This window comes from Parasteatoda tepidariorum, chromosome 10, assembly GCF_043381705.1.
Source record: "Parasteatoda tepidariorum isolate YZ-2023 chromosome 10, CAS_Ptep_4.0, whole genome shotgun sequence".
Lineage (NCBI taxonomy): Eukaryota > Metazoa > Arthropoda > Arachnida > Araneae > Theridiidae > Parasteatoda > Parasteatoda tepidariorum.
Window position 1 is genome coordinate 81,485,678 of NC_092213.1, and position 7,437 is coordinate 81,493,114.

General features: G+C 31.2%; 1 protein-coding gene across 1 annotated transcript in view; it reads right to left on the reverse strand.

The window, feature by feature from the left end:
- The window catches only part of LOC107451550 (1,5-anhydro-D-fructose reductase), a gene marked incomplete at its 3' end in the record, with an annotated part of 32,747 nt that overhangs the window by 24,661 nt on the left and 649 nt on the right, over nucleotides 1-7,437 (reverse strand).

Consider the following 7,437-nt stretch of genomic DNA (forward strand, 5'->3'; position numbering starts at 1 on the left):
AAGAGTCAATATGATTAATATATACTTTTTATAATTTTTCCACGCTTTAACCGCGTGAACATTTTTGTCGGCGATTGTCTTTTCTCTGACAATCTTAAAGTGAGTTAGAATAAGAAGGAAGCGTTTAAATTGTCCTTGGCCAATTTTAGAAAAATGTTGAAATAAGTAGAAAATTTAATGAGTATTAAAATTATTAATTAACAAAGGAACACAAGCTAAATATTAACTTTCAAACGGAAATAAAAGCTAATCATTAAAGTAAGCTATGCAATTAATAGTTTTAAAAGCAAATTAACAAAGGATAACTAACAAAAAAAAATAAGCTAACAATTAATAATTGACAAAAAAACTAGTTAACAAGAAATCACAAAAAAATAACAATGTAAAATAACTAACAGTTAATAACTATAGAAAACAAGCTAAAAATTAATAACTAGCAAAAAAATAAATAACTGTTACTAACTAGCAAAAAATTGGTCGAATGAAATATTTAATCCCTTAATAAACGTGCTTTTATTTTACATATTTTACTTCGCGTTCAAAATTATTATCACAAACTATTTAACACAGTGTATTATAGGTAAGTAAACAACTTTTAAACTAATTTTTTTCATTGTGTGCCGTCAAATTTCGAAATCGTTAAAAGTGTCCCGCCATAAAAATAAAAAAAAAGGTTGAGAATCACTGAGGTAAAGCTTTGTGTGACTTTGTAAAAAAAACTTTCGATACTTGCTTACCGCATCCTGTTACCATTATTAAATGACATTGTGTCATATAAACAAATCCAGGTTTAACAGAACAATCTTTAGTTTTAATATCTCCTCTAATATTTTTGCTAGCAAAGGGAGGAGGATAATGAGCAAGGCTCCCCTTATTTTAAATTTTTTTTTTTAAAAAATGTAAAAAAGAAATTCCAATCGAAAAAATTTCAAATTTGGAATTATGAGCCGCAATGGCTCAGGGGATAGAGCGTTCGTCTTCCAATGAGGGTTCGATATAGGCGATGGCTGGTCAATGCGAATTCCGCACCCGGCTTGCACTGACCACAGTGCTGACCTGAAATATCCTCAGTGGTAGGCGAATCATAGGAGAATCGTGGGAGGTTCTCGTGGTCTTCCTCACCGTGTAACGCAAATGCGGGTTAGCTCTATCAATAGTCTTCCACGAAAGGCAAATTTCTCCCAATACTCGAGTTCCCTTGTCTTCTGGATTGTGTTTAAAATGACAAGGCTACGGAGTGACCCAAAAATTGGGTCGGCTGTTCAACGACGTAAATACAATGTAAAAATATAGTATAAATAAATATAATATAAATAAAATAAAATAAAGAATATTCTAAATTTTATAAAAGTGATGAAACACAAGCATCGTTTTGTGCTAAATTATTTTTACGTATTTTATTTAAATTTAATCCTAAACGTAGATTGGTAGAGTAAAAGTGGAAGTCAAAAACAAGAGGCGGTATTTTCTTACGTAAGCAAGCGTGGAAGGCTTTATTTATAGGAGGAAGTCCAAAGTTGCCAAAAAGTATGCTTACGTAGGAATGGAACGGCCCGTCATTACATTTCATACTTTGTCATTTTGCTTTGCATACAAAACAGAATATACATCTTCCATTGGTAACATAAATTTAGCGGGAAAACAAGTTTCCTTTGTTATTCTAATTTTCCGAAGTTTTTGTTTTTGGTCACTAAGTGGAAACGGTAAGTCTGTAGCGTATCTACCACTACAAAAAATACAATTTCAATTCACTAGTATATAAGACATATTCACTCGATTCTATGATGGGGTACCTTTTGATAGATGACGGTTGACAGGGTCGATGCGACTCTCCCCACATTGGTGACCCGGACGTGATGTGAACACGCCTACCTTGGCAGAAACGCCCACTACGATTTGATCAGGCCTACTTCGATTAATGATCCACAATGAACAGTTGACTTGCTACTTGTATTCACTCGACTGCTGACGGCAACACAAGAGCGATCACGACCTGAACTTAATACAGCTCTCACGCTCAACATTCAGAAAGTACTGTGATCTTAATACAGTTCTCCCGGATTCTCACAAAAACAACAATGAATCAACTAGTGGTATCCCGCTCATCGAATTCCACCACAGATAAAATTCTGGTAGGGGAACACTGTAGTGTGTCTACCACTACAAAAAATACAATTTCAATTCACTAGTATACAAAGACATGTTTACTCGATTCTATGGTGAGGTATCTTTTGATCGATGAAGGTTGACACTGTCTAATATGGTCTTCCCCCACAATAAAGTTATTTAGAAAGGTAGTCTAATCTTATTAACCATTTTACAATTATTATTTTTGTGACATTAATATATTGTTATAACTTACAGTTATTGAGATCTGTTATATCATGCACACTGAGATGCAAGCGAAAATAGCATTTAATATATCCGCCCGTTTGGTAAGCAAAAATATTAAATTACGGTGGTGAACTCATCACATTTGTTCGAACAATATAAATGCTATTTTTAAAAATGATTACTTAAAAAAATTACTTCTGTTTTTTGAATATTTATCATATTTTATAATGCACACAAACAGAAATGCTTTTGGTACACATATGTTAACTGAATAATTTTAACTTTATTTTTATAACCGTTGTTGACTCAATTATTTGGGTTTACGGCTATTAATTACGACTTTGGGTATACGACTGTGATTTTGCCGTTAGCCTTGTAAAGTAGCCTTTGCCTTGTAATTATGAACCCAATCCAGAAGACAAGAGAACTCCTGGATCAAGTATTGGGAGAAATGCCCCTTCGTTAAGGACTTTTTGTTGAAACTAGCCCGTATTTGCGTTACATGGAGGGGAAAACCACGAAAATCTCCCACCGTTAGCCTGACGGTAAGGGGACTCCAACCCATGATTCGTTTACCATGGAGGATATTTTTACGTCAGCACTGCGGTCGGTGCACGCCGGAATTCTTTTCGACCAGTCTTCATTGGGATTCGAACCCGGTTCACCTCATTGGAAGGCGAACGCTCTATTCCCTGAACCATCACGGCTCAATTTTAACTTTTTCTGTCAAGAAATAACAATTATTGAAAAGCAATCATCGGGGTCAGAGAGCGGCAGCGAACAGAGGGCTACTCTATATCAGAGTTTTTTTTTGGAATGGCCGTAGTTAAAGTTTCTATAACTACTTCCTATAATAACATAGATTAACCTGATCACATTTTAAAATTAATGTTAACATGATAATTAACAATGAAGAAAAATATTACTACCATAATGTGAATACGTTTTTTTAATTGTAAGTAAGAAACTCTTTTTAATTTTTTGTGTGCAGTTGCAGTTTTATTTCTGAATCTACAAATTAAGTTCGGCCGACTTGAGCCAACAAAAAATTATTTTCTTCCTTAAATAATAAGAAAAATTTTTAACTTTCTTGCACTAAATAAAATTCCATTAAATGCACTTTCAAGTTTTTACGTATAAAATTACGCAGATTTCAGCAAGCAAAAGAATAATGTCCTGGCTTTCTAAGATAATGTTAAATCCAACTTAGAAAATCTTACTAAAACATAATATATTTGGTTAGTAGCAATTCCCTGCGCCTGTAAACGCCGTTTTTCTTTACAATAAAAAAAATTACATAATGTAAACACATTTTTCTTTACTATGTAATACTCCGCCTTTGAAAAGTAGTTCTTCGCTATTTTGAAATGAATTGCAGTTTAAATGAGCGTACAAATATAAATAAATGTTGTATAGTAAGAAAAGTTTATCTTAAAACATGCATTAGAAACTTTTCATGTTTAAATGTATTTAACTTATAAATACCTTCTCAGTGAAGCGAATGTACAAAGAAAAAGGAGGTGTTTTAGTTTAGCGCTGAATCAGTTTTAAAGGCCAAGCGGAATTGGCGCGTTGGCTATGTTTTTACACTGGTCAGCCAGCTCTTTCCATTCTCCTTGCCTTTGCTTGAGTGTTCTATCTCTTGTGCTGTTCTTATTTTGCTTTCTTTTTGTATTTGACTGTTTAATTTTCTAAATATTAACCTCATATGTACAATATTTAATGAAAAAAAATTTCCCCACAGAATGAATGAAAAAAAAACCACCCAAATAGGCAGGTGAATATTATTAAACTGATGACAGTTGAGCATATTTGCCGTAGAGCTAATTTAACATCTGATTTTATTATTTTTTTTTACGACAAAAGTAAAAATTGTTTTGGCTTTATTCAATCTTTGTAAAGATTCAAATTTAGTGTCTTTTGCGCCATGTGTAGCTCTGAAGTACAATTCGCTTTTTATAGGAACTGTAATAATGTGATGGCGGAAATTTAAGATTTTTAGTCTGTTTAATTAAAGGGACTTTTAAATATTATCCGAAATACAAATTCCATAATATAAGTGCGCAAATCCGTTAGTTATAAACAAATAAAATGTATAGGAATTGAAATAATTTCAATAAAGACACAAAATTTGAATCGTTAATTTTTTTTTAAACATCGAAAGGTTAATTTAAACCAATCAATATTTTAATTATTATTTTTGAAATACAAAGCCAAAAAAGCTGAGAATTTCTTTCTCTTACATAGAAAATATTAAGATATTTCAGTATCTGACAAAATATTTCGAGACTAACTAATTCTACTATACTTAAATAACTAATTATACGGATTTTTGTCTTAAGCCTCTTATCACCCGCAACGATCCTGAAAAGTAAAGGAAAGGTTCTGATATTTTAAGATATGTATTTTCTTTTGAAAAAATGTGCCTAACCAACCAAGTAGAATTTCTCCTGATGAGAAATTGTGGATTGAATTTAATTCTGGGCGATCCCACAAATAGTTTGCAGAAGGAACTGTCAACTGTTAAAATATTAAATGAATAACATGATAACCACCAGGATAGGTGGTCAAAGAGTTCCTGTTGAGTCTAAGAGGGTGGGATGTAATTTCCTGCCTATGCTGACTTTTCCTTCCCCAACAAAACACCAATGTGGGATAAATTAATGTACATTAATTTACAAAAAAATAAGAATATAAAAATAAATATTTAAAACAAAGTATTCATGCGCATCTATGTATTTCTTTTCTTTTTTACTTAGATTTCAGCAAAAAAGAATATTTTTAAATATATATATTTTTTCTGTTGTTTAAAATTAGTATCATTTAGTTAAAAAATCGTAATAAGAAAATCTGCTTTTTAAATATTAATTAAGAAATGAGCTTACAACTAGTATCTTAAAATAATAATTATTAGAATTGCTCTAAAAAATCGTGTTCTTTTCCGTATTCTGTTCAAAATTTTATTACGATTCTTAGTTTTTTAAAAATAAAACAAATTCGGCGTTTTGCTTTCTTAAACGCCAATACTGGCCACTTTCTCTCCCTTTTTTGCTACCTCATCACCCAACAGACTTAAAGAGTATCCTAGTTTCCATGACAACGGCTGTAATCCGATCTACCTGCCTTTCTCTCCAGTGCCAACTTAGGTAGATTGGACTATACAACTTGCTTCATTGGTACATGTTACTGCCATCTTCTGGCAACTGCTAAATTAAAACTTGAATACTTTCGGAATAATTTCATATGTTCTTTTTTGCCATATTCGCAGTGGCGAATCCAGCGGGGGGTCATAAGGGTCATGAAAAAAAAACTCGAAGAAAAAAAATAATAATTTTTTTAAAGTTTACGAAAGAAATAAAATATTTCAAAAATTATTTAAAGGGGCATATACACCTAGGTAGGTCGAAAAAATTGGTTTTCACCCCCATCTAATTATGTTCTTCACTGTTTTAAGAATCATAATCCAAAAGATTAAAACGAAATTCGTCATAGTTTCATTGTAAACATTAATAATGTTGAAGCGCGCTTCAACAGGTTTAATCAAAGATTGCATAAAAGTGAAGATGGGAAACTTGCGAAACTCGTAAATAAAATCTGGCACCATGCTTGAATTATTAATACTTGGAATTATTTATGTATTGTTCTATTGTTCATTATGAAAAAAATAAATTAGAAGACTAGCATTAAAAAACCCAGTTTTTTTTCGAAAAAATGTTTTTAAAAATATTTTTTTATAAAAAAAATTAATTGTGTGTGGGGGGGATCTGAGTCTATGACCCCCCCCCCCCCCCNGAAAATATTTGGATCCGCCCCTGCATATTCGTCTTCTTTTTTTTACTATAACGCTTCGAAACCCCGGAGGGAATTATGAATAACCCTGTATAAATTTATCAGATGCATTTTTGTCGACTATATTTTATTTAAAACAAGCGGTAAACGAAAAGAAACAGTTCTATAAATGCAATTAATTTTTGTTTTTAATCAGTTGTTTTAGATATAAAAATATACTTTTACAGAAATAAATCCCTGTTTTTTTTTTCTTTTTCTATATTTTTAATTTAAAGTTAATCGAAAAATTTAGAGTTATACCATAACTTAGCATTTGCGACGAAAGATTTTAATAAATTTTTACATTTTACGAAACTCTTGTCACAGGTAATGACAAAAAGTTAGATGAGTTAAAATTCTATATTTATTTCAATAGAGTTTAAGAAAAACAAATTATAAGCATAATCAAAGAAATAAAAACAAATTCACCAGTTCTAAATTTGTTTCTACGCTTTACATTTCAAAAGTAAATAAACTAGGTTAGATTTATGGGGAAAATTCACTGAATTCCTTCAAAACACAAAAATTTCTTCTGATCGTGTATACGCTTTTTTGAAATGATTTTTCAATACAATGATTTACCTTTGATACTAGTAAAATAGTAATTGTAAATAGTAAAATAGTAATTTTAATTTTTATTTCGTGCTAACTTTGACTAAAAACGAATTGATTTGCTGGTAGGTATTTCTATTAATGAGTTCGAAATGTTGATTAATTATTTTACTAAAATTGTGGATAATATATATAACATAATAGATAAATACAAAAAGGATAAAAAGAAAAAAAAAAGCTGATGAAAAGATTATATCTTTTATTTTCCGGATTTTTATTTATTTTTCCTATTTTCGGAATTTTTTTTATTGTAATTATTTTTTTTTATATTTTTATTTTTCCCTTTTTTTATTCTGAAGTTTTTCCATGTTTTCTCTACATGTCACGGCGAAAGATCGAATATTTCATTACATTCTTGTACATTCGGACCTTCACCGGTGTATGTCGACAATCACAGGTGAATGTCCGAAATATTTATTACATTCGATTTGATATGGATTTATTCGTGGATATCATTACATTTATTCGATATTTTAATACTTATTGACGATAGATCAGAAGAAACATCAGTGTTTGGAGTATCGGGCAATGGCACTTGACCTTAAAAAAACGTCAGTGTAGGGTATACCGAGCCACTTAAGGTTAAGTGCCACTGCCCGGTATACCCTACACTGATGTTTTTTTAAGGTTAAGTGCCACTGCCCGGTATACCCTACACTGATG